The sequence below is a fragment of the Equus przewalskii genome, chromosome 1 (assembly GCF_037783145.1).
Source record: "Equus przewalskii isolate Varuska chromosome 1, EquPr2, whole genome shotgun sequence".
In the NCBI taxonomy this organism is placed as follows: Eukaryota; Metazoa; Chordata; class Mammalia; order Perissodactyla; family Equidae; genus Equus; species Equus przewalskii.
The window spans coordinates 8,277,891-8,304,121 of NC_091831.1; the positions used below are offsets into that span (position 1 = coordinate 8,277,891).

The 26,231-nt window shown below is 49.8% G+C and overlaps 1 protein-coding gene across 5 annotated transcripts in view; it reads left to right on the forward strand.

Annotated features, from left to right (window-relative positions):
- FAM53B (family with sequence similarity 53 member B) overlaps nt 1–26,231 on the forward strand; it is a 130,716-nt gene that overhangs the window by 10,138 nt on the left and 94,347 nt on the right. Inside the window, exon 1 of one of the 5 annotated variants that reach the window (XM_070631547.1) lies at nt 3,410–3,715. The exons of 2 other annotated variants lie outside the window; for them this stretch is intronic. The gene's annotated coding sequence lies outside the window, so the exon portion shown is untranslated. Of the gene's footprint in view, nt 1–3,409; nt 3,716–4,362; nt 4,482–11,327; nt 11,446–26,231 lie in introns of those variants that run through there. 2 more of the 5 variants (XM_070631573.1, XM_070631570.1) reach the window with 2 other exon arrangements.

Sequence of the window (26,231 nt, forward strand, 5' to 3'; positions counted from 1 at the left end):
CAATTTTCATCAGTGGAAAAGTTTCAGAACACAAGATAAAACGAACAGAAAGGAGAGAACAGAAGGATTAGTGTGTCATAACATGCTTATGTAGGTAGTGTAGGTAGGCTCATTAGCTGTAGCTGGATCATAGATGTGGGAACAATTATAGAACTTACTTTTCCGAATAAGATCCACATAAGAAAATTGTCCCCATAGTAGGTTCAGATTTTGGCTTCCATCTATAACCAAAAGCTTTCCGTGTTTTCCAAAAATATGTGTTTTACTAACTTGTTTCCAGTAGCCAATCTCTTTGAAAATGCTTCAGGTGGACTTGGTGATGCCTGTCGTTCCCACATCTATTATAAGCAATTTTAAAAGGTTCTGTTTTTTAAAAAGATCTTTTCAGATGTAGAAAGGACAGTGTGAAATGTGAATGACTGGCTTTTAATACAACAGTTGTGACAAAGAGGCAGTGGCTTTTGGAAGCTGAATAAAGGGGTTAACACACACATCTGCACACTGCTGTTGGGTGCAGTGTGTAACACGTTTGCTGTTTGTTTCACTCAGTTTGTTACTCTAAAAAGAATAATATGTTATTCTCAGAGACACTCTTTTATTATTTTTTAGTGGTGAGCTCTTTTTACAACCATAGGTACAGATAGGTTTGATGGGAAAAAGTAAACAACATTGACTGGTACTTGGTCAAACTTCAAAGCTTAACTCCTTGTTGTTTGATTATCACATTTATCTGGTTCTAAAGGCACAAAAAATAAAGAAAGAAAATACCCACTAACTACCTAGGACACTCCTTAGTGCGTATCAAAATCCAACCTTTACCCTCCTCTGCACAAATGTGCTTAGGTGAATACTTTTATTAGCTTGTTGATACAAGTATAGCTGGTTACACCCTTTCTTCATAAAATACACCCGTATTGTCTTCTTTTACTTAAGAGCTTTAAACTTGGAATGGGGGAGCTCTCTAGTATAGAGGGATACTCAGTTTAAATCTCCCAGGCAGTTTTGAGTAGACATACAATGCATACCACACACAGGCATTCCTCCATTTGGTGGTTCTGCTTTGAGGGGAGCCAGGAGAGCGCTGGCTTTTATCCCTGGGTTTCATATATTGATCTTGGAGTGAGACTGTACGTAATCTCTACATTTTATATTTACCAGGGCGTTCCATGGCTTAACCAGGTTACTGTTGGTTGATGATAATGGAAAAGTTACAAGTGGTCATTTTTGGATTATTTATGGATTTATTTCTAAATTGGCTTATGAATTTTTGTTTAGGTGTCTGGTTGTACTCTAATATGGTTTTGACCCTTTATGATAGAACAAAGGTAGACAGCTTAGCCCCCTTTCCCCCGATTGCAGTTTACATTGTTTTAAATCTAGAGTTCGATTCAGTTTATATTTACTGTTCTGAATTGAGCAAAACTCTTAATATACAACTTTTTGGAAAAGAATTTTTTATAATAAAGAATTGTGTGGTATAGCCCTAAAAAGTGGGAGTGTTATATATCTGTAGGACTTACTACATAATGTGGGAAGAACCTATAGTATCGAAGGTTAAGTGACAGGCCTTAATGTGTATATATTTTTAGCCTTTGAAGATTCAAATTAAGTAAATGAGACATAGCTATTCATTGGTTAGGAGCACAACTCCTTAAGCAGATATTTTAGTTCTGTACACTCTCAAGAAAGCATCAGAACCAGAAAAACAGGCTGCTTTAGGTTGGAAAGGAGGTGTTACAGCGAAGGAGCTTGCCATAACTACAATCCTTGGAATTTTGTGAGAGTAAAATCATCCTGAAAGCAACAAGAATAATGGTTGCAATAATTGTTTCCAGACTCGAGACCCCTGCATTTTGTTTTTTAAGTTGACCCGATGAACCTAGTAATTGCAGGAATAAACTGAATGTTTGCCAGCAGGAGTCACTCTAGGCCTCCTAATAACAAGTAAATTAAACTATATCCTTAAAGCTTTCAAAGGCTGAGGTGACACTGTGATAAGATGGCATTAGGGAAGTGTAGCAGTATTCTTAAATTATCCCTTGTGCCTTTGCTTGTTCAACCTAGGAAGACTTGGTACTGCTCTGTTCAATATTGTCCCTTGATAATTTTTTTTAAAGCAGTGTTTATGGATAAGGCTATCAGTATCTTAGAATTCGGCATATTAGTTCATTTTGGCTTTCTTAGGACAAATTGATTATATCCCACATCATCTCCTTGAATGAAGAGAGTCACATCCTTCTCCTGATTGTTGTCCATCCTAATCTTGCAGCAGAAATCACTGGAGTGAGCTGTAGTGTGAAGGGAGATGTTAGCTCATCATTTTCTGAAAAAAGAATGGGTCCAGTGTGATGAGAGACAAATATTTCAGCAACAGCCGTGAAATATAATAGTTTTCCAAGTGCACACAAGCTCAAGAAGTTAATTGTTCATTTATGTTTGATACTAGGATTGAAACATTGGATTAAAACCAATTGAATGTTCCTAGAAGCAACAGAAAAAGTTTCCTGATTTATGAATAGAACCATTCAAATGGTGCAGACACAATCCATGTAAAGTAATGAGGTGTTTTGTTTTTTTGGCAAAGGAGAACACACAACAGGCATAGGGAGTTCTTTTTAAAAACCTCCTCTTTAAAAATCTCTTTTTGGATACAAGGTCAGTAAAATAACATACACAGTAGGAAGGAGTAATGGGAAATCTGGGGCTTCACTTCACAAGGAAAACAATCCCCCTCCCCCAGGTGAGCAGCACAATGAAAATACTCTGCTTATTCTGTCAGGGTTACATTCCTGAACTTAAGTCAACATCCTAAGTTACAGAACTAAACATGCTCTGCCTCTGCTTAGCAACCACAAATCCTTCCTTCACCAGTTGCATATATTTTGGATGTGGCTTCTGAAGTACACATTCCTTTATTTCGATTAGCGCCCCGAGTTAGGAAACTAGCGATTTATTTTCCCGAAGTGTGACAACACTAACACGGTTCCCCCTCCCAGGCCGCCCAGCACGCCACTGAAATGATCGTTTCTTTAAAACCTCAAAAACCCAACAACCCGGAAGCTGGACGTCTCAAGTCCACGCGGCCCAGGGTCTTCGTCCCGGCTTGTGCGGGGTGCGGGGTGAGACGCTCATGGGGCCGGGGCCCCTGGCCCAGGATCCGGGCGCCCCGGCAGCGGCCCAGCCTGGGGGCCACTTCCCGCGTCCCGGGGCCTCGCAGGCGCGAGCTTGGCGAGCGGCGCGCGGCTCGGCTCGCAGGACGCCCTCTAGCCCCGCCGGCGGCGCGCCGCGACCCCCCCACTCCCCGCCCACCGGCGGCCACGCGCACTGCACACTCGGCCGCTGCCGCCGCCGCCGCACGCCGCCCGGCTCCTGCACGCCGCCGCCGCCGCCGCCGCCGCGCCGAGCTCCCGGGCCCGCGACGCCGCCCGCAGAGCGCCGGTTCCAGCGACACGCAGCCGCGGTCGGGCGGCCCCGCGGCGGCGGCGGGCGCGGCGGGCGCGGGCGGCCTGGCCGGGGCCGGTTAAAGGGACGAGTTGCAAACAGTTCAGGAAGTGACAAGTCGATTTCCTCCTCGCTGGGAGCCGCTCGGTACAAAGCGCTCGGCGCCGGCAGGAGAGCGTGCGCGCGGCGGACGCGCGGCGGGCAGCCCGGACGACTTGGCGAGCGCCGGCGGCGACGGCGCGGGGCCCGAGCCCGGAGCGCCCCGCCGCGCACAGTAAGCGACCCCGGGCCGGGCGGCGGCGGCGGCAGCGGCCGGGTGGCCGGTCCAGAGCGGAGGTCCCTGCTGTATGCGCCCCAGCCGCCGGCGGGAGGGAGCTCTGCACGCGTGTGTGCTGGGCTTGCCCTTTTTAAAATTTTTGTTTATTTTTTATGTTGCTAGTTTCCTTTTTTTCCGCCTTGTTTCGCAGTGGGTCGGGTGGTTCCTCGGGGCGCTGAGTGTCGCCTCTGGTGCGGGCGTGAGACTTGTCAGAGCGCAGCCTGGGGAACGAACCAGCCTGGCCCCTGCAGAAAAGTCTGCGCTTCCCGGGGCGGGCGCGGGGACGGCTGCGCCCGGGGGTGTCTTCCTCTCCGCGTCAACTTGAGCCCTGGCTCGCGGCGGCGGCGAAGGCGCCGAGCCCCGGGACCCGGGGTGTCCCGCTCGCCCCGAAGTTCCCGCATCATTTGCAGACAACTCTTTTGTTCGCGGAAGTTTGCGTCCACCACCCCCGGGATGCAGGCGCACAGCGGCGGGGTCCGCTGCTGCCTGACTGGCCGGGGCGGTCACGCTGGGGGTGAGGGGCGTTCGGTCCCTGGCGGGGGAAACCCGCGGGCTGGCTGCAACGGGGGCGTGCTTAATAGGGGGCTCCTACGCCGGCGTGGCTTTTGCACATGGCGAGAAGGGCCGTCCGGCACGGGCACACTGGTTGAGTCACATTTTTGCCAGTCTTTGATTTGCAAGCCCCTGGGAGTCGGCTTCCCCGTTCTGGGTTTCCCTTGGTGAGGTAAGGACACCCATAGTCCAGGGAGGGCCCTCAGTGTGCGTTGTCCCAAGTGGCTTCTCGGGCACCCCCCAGCTCCCCACCCCCGCCCGCAGACTTAGGGAACAATGCTCGTGGCGCGGGACAGGGCAGCGGAGCACCGGCGAGTCGCCCAAGCGGGGTTACTTGAATCCCTCGCCCCTGGACGCCCCCTGAAGCCGGGCTCCCTCCATCTGACCGCCGGGGTTCATTAGCACATACTGTACTTCGTAAGATGGTGAACAAAGAACAGCTCTTTGCAGCATTTGATGAATGGGATTCTGCCTCCTATAGGCCACACTCCGAGTCTTCCGTACGTTACAGTCTCCGGACTCGGTGGTATGGGCAAGCAGCCCCCGCGGTGGGCTGCATTCCGAGCCCGGGACCCTGGGCAGGGTATTTGTGCCGCCGCCGCCACGCTCGCCTTGCTGGAGTGGGTGCAGATGGAGCCAGGCTGACGGTGGTTCAACAGGAACAAATGTTTGTTGAACTGTTGGATGGTGGAGACAAGGGACTGTTTTCTATTGACTGCTGCAGGAGTTGGAATGGCATTGTTTATTGGCCTGGGAAGCCAGGCAAGCGTCTTGTGCTGCTTACAACATATTAGCAGACTTCCAAATGACATACTAGCATATGTGTTCCCAGCAGTCCCTGCCGGCTGGAAGGGGATCCCTCCTTGCTCCAGATCCTGGACTCCGGGTTAAAAAGTGCCAACCGGCTTGAGAACTTGGGAAGGAATGGAGTTAGCAGACCGGGTGAAACTCGCTGTTCCTGACTTGGCCGGGTTTTGGTTTCATTTTAATTTATCCACTTAACAGTAACTTATCTTAGTTACAGTTTTGATACTGAATTGCAGATCTGTAGGGCTTTTTTTTTTTTTTCTTTCCCTTAGCTGTGGGCAACTAGATAAACAGAACAGCCGCTTGTCCCAGTTGATAGGCCCCTGTTAGTGGGAAAAGGTTTATGTCTTAAGTTCAGGATTGGTAGCCATTGACCCTGGGTCTGCACCTGGCTAGGGTCTGGATGCTGCTAGCTATCCTGCAGACCTAGGAGCATGCTGATCCAGCTCCCAGGGTGCTGTTCCAGTCCAGCAAATGAAGGAGAGGCGTGGGGCAGGTCAGTGTTTTTCTCCCAAATGCCCCTCCGGAGGAGAAGGTGGTTTTAAGACCGGTTCAAATAATTTTCCCCAAGAACTTCTTATTTTTCCCTGAGAAGGTGATATTGATGTGCTATCATTTTAATATCAAGACAAGTTTTAAGTAAAAGCTAGTGGTACCAGCGCTGTAGAAGTGGACTTGAATATTCTAAGGCTGGCACGACAAGTAGAGCATTCCCTTGTTTTGATTGATAGTGTTTTTAGTCAGTTCCTCCCTTCTGTTTTCAACTTAGGGTTTGTCACATGTCGTAGCATTTTGGAAGTTCATAAAGTTCTTTTGGGAAGAGCTTTAAGATACCTTATTGTCATCATGGTGGCTACACTTAATTGACATTTTGTGGGAAGTCCTGTTGTTATTTCTTAGGCTCTTTCTTGCTACATCTTTTAATCTTTCTCTGTCCCCTTGTTGCTTCCTTCACTATCCCCCGGTCTCTCCATCTCCCCGGTCTGTAGAAACCTAGTGGGCTGAATGTCCTTTAACTGGGTTCATGGAGTGGGCGCCTGACCCATGATCGAAGCTTAGGAAAGGCCAGCCAGCTCTCCTCCCCTGCAAGAGGCTGGAGAGGAGGGAGCCTTGTGTAAAATCTGGGAGCTGGCAGCAGAGGACGCCTCAGAGCAATTTGGTGTATCTTTGCTCTTTAAAAAGCACACCCTTCTCACCCACTGCTTGGTGCAATGGGCCCTGAAGACTGAGGGCCGGACCCACTGTCGGATTGTTCAGCTGATGTGTTACCCAGGCACTGTGACTTTTTCGAATTGCATACTGTGTGGAAAACTTTTTGTTCTTGTCCTTCAAAAGAAGACTGAAATAAGCAAATACTCAGATCAGCACAACCCCCATCATTACCACCACCACACACACCTCTCTGATGTGTAAAAAAAGAAACCTGCAGGCATAATTTGTTATGTAATATGCTGATAATACAAGTTTCAGTTTTAGATGGAAACCAGATGTGGAGGGGCTCTCTTTAATTGATCCAGCAAGGGGGACACTTTAATAGATTAACTAGCCCTGGCAAACCCCAAAGGTGATTTTTTTTTTTTCTTTTTGACTTGAGGAGAGAATCCCAAACCCGGGGCTTTTTTGAGGTTTTTGCTTCTCAGCTCCTTGCTTTGCTGCAGCTGTCCTTTTTGTCAGACTCTTCCTCTCTTGAAAGAACCGGTTTGTTGCCAACACGAAGCACATGGCCGGGTCTGGCGGGGCTCAGCACAGCTTAACTCTGCTGGGCTCCACTCCCCTCCTCGCCTTGTCCAGCTGCTGCCCTGTCCTCCACCCCACAAAACAGGGCCTGGCCAAGGGACTTGGGTGCTGCAGGGAGTGTCGGCTGGTCTCCCTTGACTCCTTTCTGAAACATCTGATTGTCCAGGGAGAGTTGCTGTTTGAACTTGCCCAATGAATACACTTTCCAAAATCATTGACTCTCCTTCTCAGATTAATTTCTGTGTTTGTTTCCTGCCTAACTTTATGAGGGTTCTTTCTCCATGGCTGAGTCACCTTTATTATGGCCCAAGGTCGGGGACTGCACTGTAATAGCTGACCCCATTAACAGCAGTTTCATTGCGTGCCGGGATGTGAACTTTGGAAACAAACCCAGAGGCTTAGATATGCTGATGTGCCCAGAGACTTGCTTAGAAAATTTTTGTTTTAGTGCAGTTTACATTAACATGATTAATGACCGTGCCACTGAAAAGTCTATATTCAAAAGCAATTTACTGTTCCCTAGGGTTCTTCTTATGGTGAAGTAATTTTCTTTGCCAAACAACTTTGTTTTAAGGTAACTTCTTCTTTGATGTTTAATCCAAACCTTGTGTGCACACTGTTTGGGATCCAGGTTTGGGCTTCGAGAATTGCGGGTTGTGGTTTTGGTGGCGCCTGTCTTAACCTTCCCGAACTCGGGTCAGAGGGCACCCGGATTCTTGTCTTAAGAAAGTTCTCTGAGATCCTGAACAGCAGCAGAGTTAGTGCCGCGCTGGTTAGGATGGGAGGAAATCTTGCAGGGGAAACTTGGCTGCAGGGTGTCTTGGAGGAGGGATGCGAGGAGGCTGGAGCTGAGGACAGGAATTTTTTTTTTCCTCGCTGCGACTGGAGATACTTGAACTTTTTCAAAAAACAGAGATGTCTTTGCTGCAGCCAGCAGTCGTCTTCTTTTTTTGTTAGATGTAGGTTGATTGAGAGGGGAAATGCTGATGGGTGGGTCTGAAAGCAGCCTTAGGAACCCGAGAAAATAAAAACACGTTTGAAGGACTCTGGAAGATTTTGCATTTCAAAGGGTCTACCTTGTAGAATTTCACATCACGTCAGGGGTTACGGAGCAGTGTGACAGGCACACCGGCTTCTCTAACCGTTCTCCTCCTCTCCTGCTGTGGGGGCTACTTGGGAAGCTGCCTTTGTGGGGGGGCGGCGGGTAGCTTGGGCAGACCATGCAGGAATATCAAGGAATCAGCAGCACCCCTTAGGCATCTGTGGTCCCTGGAGGGACTTTTCCACAGGGTTGTTCTCAGGAGGTGAAAGCAAATCATGTTGGTAAACAGCCCATTTGACCCCAGAATGCAGGGGCAGGCCAACTCCTGACTGCTCGCTCTCTTTTCATTCTCCCACAAAACAAAGAAACAGATTCTCCTTCTGTGCTGGTGTAATGTGGTTCCCAAGTTCCCAAGATTCAGGACCATGAAAAGTTGGGTGCAGCAGGATTCAGCTGATGTGGGTGTGGATTGTTCAAAGAATAATAGTGCCCACTGGTAGTTGAAGGCCCAACCTGGGCCAGGGGCTTTACATACCCTCTATTTCTCAAAGCAATCCTGCAGTTAGAGCTGAAGAAACTGAGGCTCAGAGAGGCCAAGTAATTGGCCCAAGGCTGCACAGCTGCAAGGCTGACAGGCTAGTAGCTCTGCCCGGATCTGTCTGTATCAGAGGTTGCTTGCCATCCATACACATGCTGTTGGTCAGTGTGTTCATAAGATAGAGGCCCTGGGGTCTGTTTTATCTCAAAGCATAAATTTTGTTTAGTCTTGTTAACACCACAGGGAAACTTAGAAATTTTAACTGCTTCTTTTCCTTCCCCCTGCTTTCCTACAGCTTTTTTTGGTTTGTTTGTTTGTTTTTTAATGAGTGATTGGATTCTCTATCTACCGTAGGACCGAAGGCAGTGCCTCAGTTGGGAAGACTGAAATGTTTTGCTTCATCCTTACAAAAGACAGATTCACAAGAAAATATAATTATTCCCAGTGACCTTCTCGGGGAAAAGGGAAATAAATCTGGCCGCCCACTAGATGCATCACCACTTATTCAGATTCCATTTTCCATTCAAAGAGATCATTAAAAGGGTTTCCAGCATTTTTTTTTTTGCATTTGTAATTCAGATGTCTCAAAGTAAATCATTTGTGGTGCCTGCTACCCCAGGTTTGTACAGTATCACGTTTTGTTACATGCCTGAAGTAATCAAATAACGAAACCCAATTGTACATCCTCTAGCCTGTGGGAACTTGGTATGCGCCAGCCGGGCTGGGCAGAGGCCCTGCATTCTGTCTCAGACAGATGGCTCTTCGCAGGTTGATCCTGTGGGGGTGGGGGCGGGGGTAGGGTGAGGGCACCCATCTCCTGCAAGGCCTGCCTGGCTGGGTCTGCTGCTCTTTCGGTCCCTAAAGAGTTTGTGGGAGAGGGCTGAGGCCCCCGTGTGCTGAGTTTCTAGAATCTAGAGCAGTGGTTCGCAACTTGGCTGCACATTAGGATCACCTGGGGAGGTTTAAAAAAATTCTAGATGCCTAGGCTGCATCCAGGACCAATTACATCAGAATCTTGGAGAGAAGGGGTAGGACTCAGCATTGGTATTTTCAAAGCTTCTGAGTGGTTCTATTGTGCATCTAAGACTGAGAAACAAAGGCTGGAATAGACCCCACTCACCCTTCCCTTAGCAGGGGATTAAGAACCTTGCTGTTAAGTTGTGGAATAAACCTATTGGAATATTCTGCTGCCGCCATGTCTCAGTGAAGGGGAATCTGAAAGGTCACCACCCCTGGGTGAAGTGCCTGCCATAGGCATCATCCAGGTAGTTACTGTTTCTGCTGGTCCAGGTGTTGGGTGTGCCTCCCTGCATGGGATTCGGTACAGACCCTCTGAGCCACCTTCTTTCTGGAATGAAGAGGGCAGGTTTTATTCAGCCTGTTGTCTCAGGGCAGTTCTCGTGCGGGCCATGCATCCCCACTGTTGTGCTGGTCTTTTCAGCTTCTTGACCCTTTTGGAGGTTTGCTCATGGTACCCTCCGGGGTTCAGGGGAGGGAAGATGTAGTTTGGGTTCAGGGTACATTTTGGTGATTCTCAGTGAGCAGTTGGTCCTTTTCACCTCGGTTTGCAGTGACTGTCACACTGTTAGCCACCTGGTTGTACCTGACTGCTCGGAACCTGTCCTCCTGCAGTCATACTTGGGATTACATTTCGTAGAATTGTGTTTAGAGTGACCAGGCACTAAGGAGAGCACGAGCTTCTCTGGCCTGCTGATGTAATGTTGCGGAGGAGAAATCTGACCCCTAGGAGGTGTGCTGACTTTCCCAAGGTCACACAGCCAGTGCCCAGAGGAGCCAGAACCCTCATCTCCTGAGTCCCCTGCTCAAGGGCTGTGTTCTCTTCTGTGAGACTCACGTTACACATTCTTGCTTGCAGGACACTGCACAGACCCACAGGCACTGTGATCATTGTTCAGAGGGTTCTTTAGCCAAGTGAAACACGCCATTGTCACTCTTGGTCAACTTTGACAGTCCATCCCATTTTTTACCTCCTTTCCTGATGCCTGCTCAGCAAGGATCCCTTAGGTTGCTGAGAGAGTGGGCTCACTAAACTCCTAGCAGGGGAAACTGAGTCCCAGTGGAAAGTGCTGAAACCTCGAGCTTGATGAAAAGGGTTTTGGTCGCTTTGGCAAAGGTTTGTCCATCTGCTCTTCTACACGGTGGTGGTGGTGGTAAAAAGGGCTCTTTCTCCTCTGCTGGGAGTTGGGTTTGGGCCTAATGAGGTGGGGCAGAGGGGGATGGTTATTTTCTCCAGGCCCATTCTTCCTGCATTCATTTAGCAGGCATTGATTGGGCACCTGCTGAGTGTCCTGAGTGGAGCTGGGCACTTTATTTCATTAGTTCATTTAATCCTCAGCACAGTCTGTGGCTGAGGGACTAGCTCCAGCTATTGCTGAAAGCACTACTGCTCAGAGAAGTTACTCGCCCTGGGTGAGAGGGACAGTGGCATTGCAGCTCTTTCTGGCTGGCCTCAGTTCTGTATTCTTTCCACCACGCTGTGCTTCCTCTTTGTCCAGTGCCTGCCCCGTGCAGAGGAGGCACACTTCCTGCTGTGAGCAGGGTGCCTTGTCCAGGGGGCGTGCCCTGGCGATTACCGACTGGGCACCCCCTTCGCTGCTACTTCCAGAAGGGGCTCAGGTGGCCAGGTGGCAGAACCTGCTGGGTGGGCCTGTGGGCTCCTGGAGAACAGGGCCTGTCTGGGGCCTGGCAGTTTGAGAAGTGCCCTGGATAGAGGAGGTGGCTTGTGGGGGTTCTAGCGCTGCTGCCTGCCTGTCCTCCACCCTGGGAAGGCCACCCTCCTTCCCGGCTGCCCTCTGACTGAAGTGCCCTGACGGACAAGGCCCAGCTGGGAGAGGCCTGGGCTGCGCCTGGAATTCCCCTTGCTCTGGCATTCACGTTGGCCAGGGGCCTGGGAGTGGAGGGAGGTTCCATCTGCTGGCTGGGAGCAGCCTCTCTGCATGTTTGGAGGGAGAAAGACAATGTCCTCTGCAGCCAGCCGCCTCCATGCTCTGGGTGAGGAGAGGGAGTCGTCTCCTGGGGCTGGTGGGGAACGGGGTGTCTGTGGTTCTGAGACTCCAGAGGGGGTGTTGAATGCAGGGGCCCCTCTGTGGCATGGTCCTGAGGCTGGGCTGGGGGGGCACCCCTCCTGTGAAGGCCCTTTAGCAGTCAAACGATTGTATTCCCTGGATGAAAGGTAGTGGGTACACTGCTGCTCACTTGCTGGACCTACTTTGCTGTGTGACCTTCTTGGCCTCAGGTTTCTCATCTGGCTGGCCCTGCCTCCCAGTGTTTTTAGGAGGATTGGTTAAGAGCCTGTCTTAAGCCTCTTGTGAAGGGTGCAGTGCCATCCGGAAGGATGCGAGGTAGGAGATGTGAGTTTGACTGGATGGGCAGAAGTTCTGCCACGTGGTCCAGGGCAGGCTGCGAGCCAACAAGGGAAGACCCACTGAGGAACTTTGGGCAGAGTGTAGGTGAAACCCAGGTCTGTATCATTTAGGGCCAAGACAGCTCTGGAATCAGCGCCTGGGTTCAAATCCCAGATCTGCCCTTTGCTGACCATTTGTCCTTAGGTAGGTGACTATCTCGTCTGGCCTGGGTTCCCTCATCTGGGCCTATGGCTATACTGACAGCACCCAGCCCGTGGATTTAGGACACTGAGACCGTGGGTGAGGACACTTAGAGCCCAGCACGTTAGTGAGCATCTCGTGCAGTCTCTGGCAGGCATGTGCTGTTGGGAAGACAGATGGAGGGCTGGAAGGACATGGGCAATTGTCCTGATGGCCCCAGTGGGTGACCGGATGAGGGACAGAGCAGAGGGGACTTAAATGTGAGCTGAGTTCGGCTCGATGGGTCAGACTGGGGCAAGTAGAGCCTTTCCTCACCCAGTGTTCTCTGTTCTCAGGTGTCTTACGATTTTTTCCAGGAAGAAGAGTTGAAAGCTTGTGTTATAATTTAGTTTGCACTGTGTCTCTTAACAACAGTTAAGACTGGTGAAATCTTTTAAGCTTTCTCTTTAGGAAACAAAATCTCTGTTTACCAAAAGTGACTTAATTTGGTCCTAAACATAGGAAATTAAGTGCATATAAGTGTCATGATGTGGCCTCAAAATCTTGGCTCTGCTCTCACCAACTTCTGTGAATGAATTCTTTGAGAACCTCAACGGCTGCACATCTATCTGGACTGAGAGTGGGAGGTCCATTTACTACCTTTTTAGATTCTTTGCAGCTGATGTCTTTTATTTGATTTTGCCTCTACTTTCAAGTTGGTGAGCTGCCTTTCACAACTGCAGTCAGGATCCTCCTGGTGCAGGTTCTGTGGTCCCAGCTGGGCTTGCCCCCAGCCTGGCCACCTCTCACCGACTCCTGGGGTGTGCTTCTGGCTGCCTCCAGAGCCCCCCACCACCTGAACATGACTGGCAGTCTCTCCAGAAAAGAGCTCATCTAAGCTCATCAAAGCTTTTGAAACGAGCCCATTACTTGGATGACCGAGGGATGGGCCTATACACTCCCCAGTGGTCTCTGAGCTTCTCTTGGTACAAGCCAGTGATTCTTGGCCGTCTCCACTCCCCATGTCTTCTGAGCGTCACACCTTATCACCTCCCAGCCTGGCATCCCGTGGGGTGAAGAGGGTGGACAGTGTTGGCACAGGAGATTGCCTACTGTACTTTGGGCAGCTTTGGGGGAGACCCCTTGGTACCAGGGTGTGAAGATTCAGTATTATTTAGTGAATTCTGGGCAGAGGCCCTGACTCCAGGCTACAGCAGCCCCCTCCTCTCAGAGGCTGGCGCCAGGTGGTTGGGGCGGCCTTAGAGAACCCTCTCCAGAGGACCCACCACAGTGGCTGGGCTTGGGTGGCCTTGACACCATCGTCTTGACATCATGAAGCTTTGTGACTGTGGGGCTGTGTGAGGAAGGTAGCGAACGTGTCTCAGCTGCCTCTGATCTTGGTGGATGTGACAGAACTCATCTTCCTTGCCCTCTGCGCCTCTTCAGATATGTCACTCTTTCTCTTGTGACCACAGAACATTGCCATGCTGGTGGTCCCCCAGGCACATCCGATTCAGTTAGGATCTAGTAAACTATGGTGGTAGGCCCTGAAGAGTTTGGAGGTGAGTAGACTGAATCCCTGTTTTTGAGGAGCCCACTGGCTTGTGTCATGGACAGTCAGACTGCGGTTGTTTTTATTCAGTTCCTACTATGTGCCAGACAGTGTAATAAATGTAATGGAGGTTTGGGTACACAAGGTACTGGTGAATCCTCAGTTGTGCTGTGGTCACAGGAGGGTCATTTAAACCAAACCAAAGGGAGGAGGGCAGAGAAGGCTTTCTGAGTCTTGAAGACTGAGCAGGAGTTTAGACAGATGAAGAATGGGGAGGAGGAGATGTTCCAGAGCAGGGAGCAGTGTGTGCAGAGGCACGGCAGCGTGAGACCGCCTCTGGGGGCATTTGGGGCAACAGCAGGTGGTTGAGAATAACCCAGATCTGGGCGTCTGGGTGAGGAGAGTGCCGCTGGGCTGGTAGCTGAGCTGGTCAGGGTCGGGATGGCAGGGGGTGCAAGATGAGAGAGTCGAGACTTTAATCCTGAAGTGCTGGGAGCTGGTGAGCTGTATGATTTTTGCTTGCACTTTCGAAGGCTCGACGTTTGGGGAGTGGCAGTGCAGAGCAGGGTTGGAGCAGACCACGGGGAGACCACTGAGTGCTCTAGGAGAGAGGTGGTGAACCAGGGCAGGGTGAGGGCTGAAAGGTAGCAGTTGGTCCGTCACCAGCTGGGTGCTGGTGAGGAAGCAGGAGAGGGAACAGTCTTCTCCAGTGGCTTCACCGGGGGCCACCTTCCAGGGAGGTTGCTTATGGGCCCAGTCCTTTTGACCTTGGAGTGACCTCCTTGAAGGGCATAAGACTAGCCCCCTATACATGGAATTTTCATCAAGTGCTGCCTGCTTAGCCAGGGGCATGTGGTCTTTGTTTGTTTTTCGTCAAAGCTCTTGCTTTCAGTGGGGGCACTTGGGATTCCCAAGAACTTCCAAAGTTTCTTGCCTGTGCCTGCACTGGAACTAAAGAAATCAAAACGAACAAAACCTTTTGGCATTGCATGAGTTGAAAAAATCTGATTCAGTGTAAAACTACCCTTTTTGTTTTTCCTTAAAGGAAAAAAAAGTAACCATGTTGGTGTGATTGGAAAAGGAGCTTCAGTGCCCTTTGGGCTGTGTCGTGGCGTGTTCTCACTGGTGTTCTCGAAGGGTGGGGGAGTCGCTGACACAAACACACGAGAATGTTCTGCCTGGGTCACCTGGCTTCTGGTGCCTGGCACTCCTGTGGCCTCCACACCCTTAGATGCCAGCCTAGATTCCAGGCCCTGATGACTATGTGGCATGTGACTCGGGCCCAGAGGAGAGAACTAAGGAAAATAATGAGTCGACGAGGATGAGCAGTTCAGCCCCCCACCCCCGAGCTTTTGGGGTGTCTTTTCCGAGCCCTGTAGGGTCTTGCTGATCACTATTTAGTCCTGATGAGAGAAGTAAGTAAATTAGCTGCAAATGGCCTTAATTTTGGCAATAAACCTCCTCATTCATCTGATTCCCAGGGAGGTTAGCAAATGCCCTCACCTATTAGAAAGAAACGTAAAAGAGAGATCTGGGGCAGATGAGGCTACGTAGGTCAAGAGGTGAACCGCAAACTGGAGTGGGAGAGCCAGACGCCGGGAATAGAGGCCAAGACCCGTGCGGGTCAGACACCTGGGCTGCTGAGGTGTGATGGCCCACAGGTGAATGGGTTCTAGCCTGCCTTAAAAAGAAATCAGGTTTTTAAACTTGTGTGAGGTTCAAGCATGTCCTTGAGTGCTATAGAAAAGACTTCGGGACGTCCCTGCTCTGGAACGTGGCACAGAGCCCCACCGCTTTGCTGCGGACGAGCATGGCCAGCATGGAGTCTGCTCTGTGTTCGCCTCAGGAGCTCCTGGGCCTGCTAGCGTCCTGCTTGACTTTGAACCTGTGTGAAGATGCCTGGCCCAGCCCTTCTGCCTTGTGAGAGAACGATTGAGCAGGCTGCTTCTGAGCAGTTTCTGGGTGAATATGGGGCCTGGGGGAGATCAGGTGATGTCCCTCATGGAAGGCAGCGAGCGGCATGGCTAGGCTTCAGGTGCTCTTGGGACACAGGGCCTAATTTCAGCCCCTGGCTGTGGTAGGAGAGAGCTGGGGCCTGGAGGCTTGCTCCCTGTCAGGCAGGCTGCCCTTCTCTGATTTGGCCTCTGCTCGGGTTTTGGCCCAGCCCCCTGGTTGCTGCAGCTACACCAGCATGGTGGTCACAGCTAGTGGTGTCTTAGGGCCCTGGAGGAGAAGCTGGTATTCCTGAGTGCCCTCTCACTGCTTGGGAATGATCCTGGCACACTTTGCTAGGGAGATGAGGGAGAAGACCTCAGCAACTCTCCCTTGCTAGAAGGGCACCTGGTCTTCGTGTTGAATGGAGGAAGAAAGAAGCTGTCTTTCAGTTCATATTTGAGCTGGGCTTGCTCATCTAAGATTGTGCGACTCTGTAAGGAACTGCAGAGAGCATCTCTTTGTGGCCCCTGTCACCATGGTAGGGGTAGCGTTTTTCAATTTTGGAGGACTTAGTGCTGTGAAGGGTGTCGGCCAGATCTTCGCGTGGATCTGCAGCAACCGAAACTCATTCTGACCCTGCACAGTTAAGGGGAGCCGCCTTGTGAGGGCGTCCCTGTGGTGTACTGGTGATTGACAGCCTTAGATGAGGGGTCTCTGGTCACTGGTGCTGACAAGGGCTCCAGAACAGGAACCAGGAATGTATAACATCTTAGAGCCCTCAAGAAATCATCTACTTTGTTTTCTTAACGATTTCCTTTAGAAAGGAGCAAGCCTCTTATAGTACAAGCAAGTACAAATGAGCCCAGAGACTCAGGCGGAATCTTGGGTAGGGCTGATGTCAGTTGGAAATGCCTGAGAGGAAGAGAGCCTAGGGCACGGAACCAGGAAATGGGAGCCTTGGATTCTAATCTTACCACTTTATTGCATTTGACTTTGAACCAGCCACTGCACTCCTCTGTAGACGGGGACTAGTAGTGCCTGCTTCACAGGAGAGGAAGGGATAAATAGAATGTCAGAACTCCCAGTATGTATCCAGTTTCCATTTGCCCCGAAAGTACTTTTGAATGCCCACTCTGTGCTGGCAGTGTGTTAAGTGTGTTCCAGGCTTCCCATTTAATTCTTATAACCGCCATAGTGGGTACTATGATTATTCCCTTTTTATAGGTGAAGAAATTGAGGTTTAATAAGATAAAGATGCCCAAGGTCATCCAGCTGATGGGCAGTAGTCCTGGGATTTGAACTCCCAGCTCTGTACTCTATATCAGGGGTTGGCAAACTAAGCCAACAGGCCAAATCTGGCCCACTGCCTGTTTTGTAAATAAAGTTTTATTGGCACACAGCTACTCATTTGTGTACAGTGTCTATCACTGCTTTCATGCTACAACAGCAGAGCTGAGTAGTGGCACCAGAGACCATATGGTCTACAGAGCCTAAAATATTTACTACCTGGCCCTTTATAGGAAAAATGTGCTGACCCTTCTCTATATGGATGCTCTGTGCTCCAGATCTGTGCTGTCCAAAATGGTAGCCACTAGCCACATTAGCTGTTAGAATTTCTTTGAGCTTTATTGAGGTGTAATTGACAAAATTATAAGATTATTTAAATTTAAATTAATTAAAACTAAATGGATTTGAAAATTCATTTCTTCAGTTGCACTAGCCACATGTTAAGTGCTTAGTAGTTACGTGCGGCTATTCACTGTCATGTTGGACAGCACAGATATAAAACATTGCCATCATCACAGAAAGTTCCATTGGGCAGAAGTATACTAGATTGTCTCTCCGTGTGTGGAAAATCCAAATCTGAGAGAACTGAAGGTGTAGAGGAGGCATTCGAGGGAAAGAAAGGACACTGGACTTTCCTGGCCCAAAACACAGAATTGAAAATGAGTTCATTGAGTCAGAAGTGATGGAGAAAAGTGTGAGGTGACAGAGGGAACCTGGGCCTGGAGTGAAGAAGCTGCCCTCCAGACCTTCTGTATGACCGTGGACAAGCTACCCAAACTGCCCAGGCCACAGCCCCTAACTGCAAGTGACCAGTTACTCTTTTAGGACCCCTTCAGTCCTGCCCACTGTCCAGGCTGTGACCCCAGCTCCTGGCTCACCTGGGCCTGTGGCCTCAGCTCTGCTGTGCTCAGCACATGCACGCCCCTCCTGTGTGTGTTTGCCTGCTGGGCCCTGCGGAAATCCACTGAGATCCAAACTTTCCTGTATTCAGATCATGCTCTGTTTTGGACCATCTGGACCTGACGGGTTGTATCATTGTTCCTACTGTGCTGGGATTGGACCGTTTTTGTTCTGAGGAAATGGCCGTGTTTTCCATGGGCGACAGATAAGGAACTACTTTATTCGTTCGGAATGGTGGCTACTGTGTAGCATGAGGAAGGAAGAGGAGTTCCAGGTCCCTCAGCTAGCTCATATCACATGGCTTTCTCCTTAAAATGGTGTCAGCTGCAACTCCGAAGCAGTCCACTGACTAACTTGGAGCTGGGCTGAACTGTAGCTGTTGTCTTGCTTGGTTCCAATATTCTCTGAATAGGAATCTCTTTAGAAGCTAATTAGAGGCGAGTCATTTTGAGGTGTGAAGACAGATATGGAGAACATAGGTTTTCAGTTCATTGGACCCAGCCATAAATGCATCAGAGCCAGAACCATCTCTCCCAACCTTCATGCTTGCTGATGGACTCTGAACGTATAGAAAAGTTGTGTGGTTGTTTACTGTTGGGCTATTCCTGGCCCAGGGCTGGCTGCTCGGGGGTCTTGAAGTGCTGTGTGTTGTCAGGAGTCTGATGCACTGCTGCTCGTGGGAATGGCTAGGCCTGTCCAAGTTGAGTTTACATGGGTACAGTCTGCATGAATCTCCCTAGCTTAGACAGTGCCTCTATAATCAGGATGAAAACATTTATAAAATGCAAGATGCCAGGAGGCGCTTTCAGAACCTTGGGCAAGAATGGAGGAGAAAACCAGTTAGGTCTGGTGAATTTAGCCATAGAATAGTTGTGTGAAAGAAGCGCTTCGTAAGGAGGAGGTTGGGGTTAAGAGGACACACAAAGAGAGGTTTTTTTCCCCTCTTGCTTTAAAAAGGAAAAGAGTAGCCCTGGAAGGCCAGACTTGATTGCGTGCCCCCCTCTGACACTCTGCTTGTCTCTCACCAGCCACTCCCAAAATGGTCTCCTGTGTCTTCCTTCTGTGGCCAGTGGAGGGCTGAGATCATGGCAGATTGGGCTGTCCCCAGAATTGCTCACTGCTGTCCCAGAAAGGAAGAGAAATTGCATGTGCCCAGAATAATTCTGGGGCAGATAAGTTTACAGTGGAAATTGTTTTTTACTTAGGCAGCTCACATTTGTCGAGCACCTACCATGTGCCAAGCACTGTGTGTCCATTCTCATTCGATTGTCACACAGTCAGCTGTTGGGTAATTGGGACAGCTCTATAGGGAAGGAACTGAGCTCCAGCCATATCCCTGAGAGAGCAGTCCTGACAGGCCAGAGCCCGGCTTAGGCCCTGTTTCTTCTGTTTGAAAGCTCATTTCTCCTTATGCCTGGTGCTTTCCCCAGTTGTGGACCATGCTGCTGTTTGAAAGAGATTTGTTGCTCCTCTGGATGGGCTCCTCAGTCTTGGCCCGTGGGCAGAGAAGTAGGTTGCTTTGTGGGCTGACATTTAAGAACACCCACTTCATGGAGCTTTCTCTTTGAGTGTGTTGTTATGGTACAAGAAGTCTTCATTTGTCCCAGGCTACTTTAAATAAAAGGCAGGAAACCCCCCTCTCATTTCTGTATCTTGCATAGAAGTCATCAAAACAGAATCCTGTGTTCTGTGCAGGAGTTGTGATTGAGGAAGCAGCTGTTCTGTTCATGATGACCCTCCAAAGCCAGCCATCTGTAGGCGTCAGGGATCCAGAATTGTCTGTTCCATCTGCTGGGTTTACTTGCATTTGTTTAAAGTATTTGGCATGAAAACTCTTTCCTTCCCCAACCCCACGATGTGGAAGAGGCCAGAAGGGAGCTCTCGTCTGGTGAGGGCAGGGCAGACCCTGGGTCCTCCTCTGCTCCCAATAATGCCGCAGCTCGCCCTGTAGGATGGATGCCAGGTAGAGAAACGAACCAGGTCAACCACCTCTCCAAGTCTGTGCGGGGGAAGGCAGGCCTCACTGTTTGGGATTGGGAGTTTCATGGCATCACTTTGATGTGCTCAGGATTTCAGACAGGCTGCACTTTCCAGTCATCTGTAGGCCTTCAGCTAACTCAGAATGAGCCGGGAGTGATGCAGATGCATATACAAGACTGTGGGGCACTGAAGCCAACCAAGTCCACTTGGCTCTTCAAACCAAGGTGAAAACATAATCATCTGGGCGATTTCAGAGTTTTCAGTAGTCAGCATCTAACTGTTAGACCAGAGGTTGCACACTGGTGGTCTAGGGGCCACATGTGGTCCTCAGGCGTGGTTTGTTTGGCCCCCATGATGCTTTATGAATTTTTGTATTTCTTGACAACATTTAAAAACCAGGATTGTACAAAGAAGTCTGGATTTTTAGCTTTTCTTGACAAGTCAGAAGATATTTAATATTATCCTAGTTCCTCTTTCCCATACAACCGCATCATGTCAGCTGTAGCCAAGTAGCTTTACACTCCACGCGGCGTGCTCTCTGCGTGGCATCACAGTTCCCACCCTGCGCTCTTCACCCATTTATGTTCCCTGCTTGGCTCTGGAAGGCATTTGAGTTTGAGATCCCTGGAGAGGACAAGATGTTCAGAAGACAGATTCAGATTTTCTGTCTCTCCAGGTATTTGGTACAGGGCAAGTAGTGGTGAATGGCAGTTACTCATGGAAACGCCCACTACTCAAGGTCATTCCCTCCATAATCCTGCTAGGTTGTTCCACCTGCAAGTAAACTGACAGAGATAAGCCAGTGCTAAGAGAAGGGGAAACTCTCCATTCATGTCAGCAGAGTGTTCACCTCCTGCTCCTGCAATAATTAGTGACACTCTGGAAGTCAGCTCTGCAAGCGGGTCCCTTAACTCAGAAGCCTGTCTCGGCCCAGGATGGTGTTCACTCCAGATTGCCTCCCCTAAAGTTACTTAGGTGCTTCACCCAGTTTAATCTTCTTAGTGCAAAAGTGTCTCCATGATTTGAACAAATGCTGCAGGATTTTATTTTGAAACAAAGATTTTTATCTTTAAATTATCTAGACAGGCAGTCTAGCTGCCATGTATCAAGTAGATAACTTCTGCTGGTGGTAGAAAGAGAAAAATTTCTTAGGGTCAATGAGAACACTCTTCTCAGAGTCTTCTAGCTTATTCCTTTCAATAGAGACTTAGTGAGGCAAGTAGAAGTAAAGAAAAGATTCTCCAAATGATGATTTATATTTTTCTAGGAATTGTTTTTCTTCTCATATTGCCCCAAATATTTAACATCACCACCCCTTTCGTTTACCTTTTTCACTCAACCTCATTTTTTCTTCCTCTTGTGGCAAATATTCTGCAAACATTTTTTTTCTTCTGATTCTCACACATTTCACTACTTGGTCAATCTTTGGGCTCTTAGTGTCATTCCAGGTTGTTTGCTGAATTTGAGAAATGTGGGCCATGAATTGCATTGCCTGAAAGCCCTTCCTGCCTTCCCCGATCTGCAGCAGAGATGTGCCATCCCGTTGGCTTCCTCCTCTCCACTGGTCAGTCTGTTCTGCCCCGGGGAGTTTGTCCGATCCGTGATTCCGCTGGGCTGAGACTCTTGAGAAGGTGCCCGAGGCCCTGACTCTGCCAGTGTTCTTGAGTGCATTCTGGGAACTGCTGAGAACTCTTTAAGGACAGGCACTAGGTCCTCTTTATCTAGATATCCAGGTCCCTGGCCAAGGGGAGGTGCTGGAGGCAGAGCCTAGGCCTCCCACCGTTTACTGACCTCATGTATTTTTTCAAGAGACTCAACCTTGATGGACCCCAGTTTTTTCATCTGCAAAATTATCCTCCTAATTGCCAGAGTTCTGCTTACCGAATCCATTAAAACTTTGGTTTCTAAACTTTGGGGAGCACCAGAATCACCTGGAGGGCCTGTTAAAGCAGTGATTACTGGACCCCACTCATACAGTTTCTGATTCAGTCTGTTGGGGGTGGGGACTGAAGCTTAATATTTCTAACAGTTTCCCAAGTGAGGCTGCTGCTGGTCCGAGGATCACACTTTGAGAGCCACTGCACTGAAACCACTTTGTCGAAGCAGGTGCCAAATACTCCACTGTTTACCCCAGCAAGGGTGTGGGTCTGCCTGTGTGGGTCCCAACTGCATGAATGTCTGCCTTTGGCAACTTGTGACCATGATGTTCCTTTTTACTTTCTCACTGAGCAGAGGTATACACATTTAACATCTTATATTCCGGGAAACTTGACTCTAGATGCCCAAAGATGTTTTGTTTTCCATTTGCTATGGACTGAATGTTTGCGTGCCCCCCCAAATCTGTATGTCGAAACCTAATGTGCAAGGTGATGGTATCTGGAGGTGGGGCCTTTGGGTGACTAGGTCATGAGGGTGGAGCCTTCATGAATGGGATTAGTGCCCTTATAAAAGAGACCCCAGAGAGAGCCCTTGCCCCTTCTGCCATGTGAGGACACAGTGAGAAGATAACCGTTGATGAAGAGACCTCTCACCTGACACGGAATCTGCTGGCACCATGAGCTTGGACTTCCCCGTCTCCAGAACTGCGAGAATAAATGTGTGTTGTTTGTGAGCCACCAGTCTGTGGTATTTTGTTATAGCAGCCTGGGCACCCTAAGACACCAACCATTTTTACAGAAACTGTCTTCAGACTCTCTCTGTAATAGTTCGAGAAACATTTATCGCCTACCTTTAGGTCTCTTACAGCGTACCACCCACAGTCCCTGCCTTATCTGGACTCCGGATGCCAAAGGAGGCAACATTGGTGATTCTGAGTTTTGAGCTTTGGTTTCTCAGATAAGTTTATTTTGCCCATTCTCACCAAAGAAAGCCCCCAGTTGGGTTGAGCTAACAATTGTCATGGAGATGCCGGGTAACCTGCCTCAGCTGAAGTCACTCTCTCGGGCAACTGTGTGTCCCCTCACGGTGCTCATGCTCTCTGGATGTTTCCCAAGATTTCTGAGGTGTCAGTCCTCAGGCTGAGGTGCCCTTTGTCTCAGGTGCCCTGAAATCAGTGTTCCCATGTAGTAATGGGAACTGGGACACCACTGATGCCCAGATTCAACGGCCCTGTCTTATCCCTTCTTTCTCTTACCCAATGACATATGAGCCCAGCCTGGGCTTCTGGAGGTGAAAGAGACCTTGTTACAGCTGGGGAAACACGCCCCGCCGAGAAGGGATGTGCTCAGTCCATAGAGAGTCAGCCAGCGGTGGGATGGATCTGAGTTGTCACTGGTGGTTGACTGCCTGTGGCTTCAGTTATACAGAGTGACTCTGAAATCACACTTATCTCCTGTCTTTAGCTTATGGTGGAATAGCTGGGAGGTGATGGCAGTCGCCACTTTTGCCTCACTTCGCAGTTTTCCTTTCAGTTTTGTAAAGGATTGTCCCCCTTGCACTCCTACTCCTTGAAAACTAGGGGACAATAAAGCAGTCATGATTTTGAATGAAGCGTTTCTGTGGTGTTTTTCTGACTCCTTTCTTGTTGCCCCAGTCCTCTGCCGTCCCCAGGCCAGTTCCTGGCAGCTGAAGCATGTTGGCCCTTGTGCTTTTGTGCTTTCATAGCCACGCAGACACGTGGTGAGCACGTGCTCAGCACATGCCTTGGTCACATACTTGTAACTCGGCAGTCCGAGATGATTGTGACATTCTCATATAGGGCTGTGCAAGGCCACTCCTCCTTCCCAAGAGGGAACACAATTATCGTATTGTCTCTTGGCATTCTGGGTTAGCTGTGTGGGTCAGAGCAGGGGCTGTGGGTATAGTGAGAGAGAGAAATAACTTTTGCGGCTTTGTACCTTTGTGCTGCCATTTTATGAAAGGGGGAGGTTTGGGTTCCTCTGTTAGGAGCCCCTGGCTCACCTGCCTTTGTTCAGCTCAGTAAACCACCAGCCGTGCCCCTCACAGCTCAGCTTATTCACCTGGTGGTCTCACCGGCAAAAGGGAGAGCAGGTGGAGCAACTCCTGAGAGCTAGAGAGGAGCAGAGCGGGGTGGAGGCCAGGCAGGGAGAGGGGAGGTGAGTGGTGGCCTGAGGCTGCCCTGTGTGGCAGAGCCCTCACCCTCCTGGGCCATGTGAGGGGCACTGGCATCAGCCAGGCAAGTGCCCATTTGGGCGGCGTGGGGCTCCTTCCACCAGAAGCTGGGAAGAGGCCTTCAACTCCCAGCTCCTCAGCTTGCTGGGGTATCGGACACGTCACTTACTGCCTTCCTCTTGGGATGCCCTCGCCCTGACTCTGGCTGTCAAACTCCTTTCTGTCCGTTAAGGCCCAAGACTTATGCCGCCTCCTCTGGGACATCTCCCCAGATCTTCCCCTCCTGCCTTGGGATTACAGCTCACTCCTCTGTCCTGTAGCATTCATCATATTCTGGCACTTACTTTGCCTCGTGGTGTACCTACTTGAACACTTGGTGGTTTGTGTGAATTTAGTTGAGTACATCTGCCTTCCTCCCTCAGTCCCTGGCACAGCCAGCCTGGGGTGTGTTGGACTTGGGACGGGACTCTGATACCATGAGGAAATAATGACAAAAGAGAAACACAGCACAGGGTGTGCATAGGATTTGCCTGTTAAAGTCAAGTCACCTAGGAAATACCCTTTGTTTGGAGCCCAACGTCACATACACATTTGACTTCTCTTGGACAATCCTGCCCCTTGACCCTCCTTGCACACTGTGCAGGCTCCCAGGATCTTGGGCCTCCTTGTTCCCAGGGCAAACTGGTCCCCAGGGGTGCTGCAGAGCCCAGGGCTGCCCCGGGAAGTGCCGCCTCCCACTAGCCCTGACTGCACTGGCTCTTTCTCCTGTGAGCAGAGCATGGAAAACAAAGCCTGTGGGCAGGGCCCTGGGCCTGCTAGGATTGGGTGGGAGAAGGGCCGCCGGCTGCCCATCTGCCACTGCGCGCCCACGGAGGCTGTGATGAGCATTCGCAGGCTTCCGAGGAGGTGCAAGTATTATCAGATAAGAGGGATTTTGTGCCGACCCAGATTCTGCTGCGCTCTGCTGCTGTGGAACCCAGACAGCTTCGAGCCCAGCCCCTCTGTGGACCAGGAGGTGCGATGCTTCGGATTAGTGATAACAACAGAATTTTGATAGCTGTGGGAAACCCCACAAGCAAGAGAGTTTTCAGTAGCTTTTGGCACCAGGAAAGACAAGACCTGACTTAACATGGCGAATGTGTGTTTTGGTTTGGGAGACATCTCCTGAGCGGCAGTTTGTGCCAGGTACTAGGGACTAAGGTTGGGTTCATGCCCTCCAGAAGCCCCCAGTCTGTAGGGGAGACAGACACACTGCTAGTTCATTTCATGCTCTTATGATTCAAGCTCTGCAGAGTGGGTGAGGCCTTCCTGGAGGAGGTGACTCCAGAGCTGAATCTAAAAGATGCGTAAAAGATGAGGGCAGTTAGCCTGGCTGGAGGCCCAGAGGGGAGCAGGGGAAGCAAGGAGCAAGTTCTAGCCAGGGGAGCCGGTGTGAGCAAAGATCTGGACACATGGAACAGCATGGGGTATTTGGGGAACTACAAGCAATTTGTGTGTGTATTTAATTGATTTTTTAAGAATGGGCAGTATATGCACGTGGTACAAACTCAACAGTAAAAAGTAACCCTCCCCCTATTCTTGTCCCCCAGCTACGCATCTCCTTCCCTCTCTGGGGGAACTCTTGCCGTTTTCTTGTTTATCTTCCCAAAGATATTTCATGCATGTGCAAGCATAAACAGATATATAGAATTTGGATTCAAAAATTATATTTCTGCCTAGGTCATACTGTGTGTGGTTCAAAATTCAAAACATACAAAGTGGTATTCCTTGAAGAGTCTCCTCTCACCTCCGTTCCCAGCCACCCACTTCCCCTCCCCGAAGACGACTGATGTGAAGTTTCTTCTGTATCCTTCCAGAGACTTCTATATTGTTATTACAATTATTTATTTAGTTTTCCGCAACTGGGAGCTTACTCTACCCCCGTTCTGGTCTTTGCTTTTTCATTTAACACTGTGCTGGAAGGTGGTTTCCTGTCAGTACATATTGAGCTCTCTCAGCCTTTTGAAAAGCTGCGTCTTGTCTTTTGCATGGATGTCTCAGCATTTATTTATCCTGTCCCCTGTGTGAGGCACTTAGGTTGCTTCCTGTCTTGGCTGGGCCAAAGGGGCATATTTTTCTGCACACAAGCAGGACTGACTGTAGGGCAGATTAATTTGGCATTCAAGGCTCATGTAATTCAAGGGGAAAGCGGTAAGAGGTTGCCAGTAGAATGGCACAGAGACACTTGCCCAGGTTATGTTTTGGGTTCATCTCTCTAGAGGTTGATTTGTTCCTGTTTGTGGGCTCACACAGTGTGGCTCACCCAGGAGTGTAGTCAGCATTGCTCAGAGAAACTGCCTCTTAGGCACCCGTGCTCAGCTCTGACCTTCCCACCACTCACATCGGCGGGGCGAGACCAGACCAGGGGCTGAGAAGCAGACTGTGTGTTGGCATTGCCAGCCCTGCCTGCTGGGGCCTCGTGGACATGGATGCCACTCCTGGGTATGCTCGGCTTTGTGCTTCGCAAACAGCTCCACTCTAGTAAATGT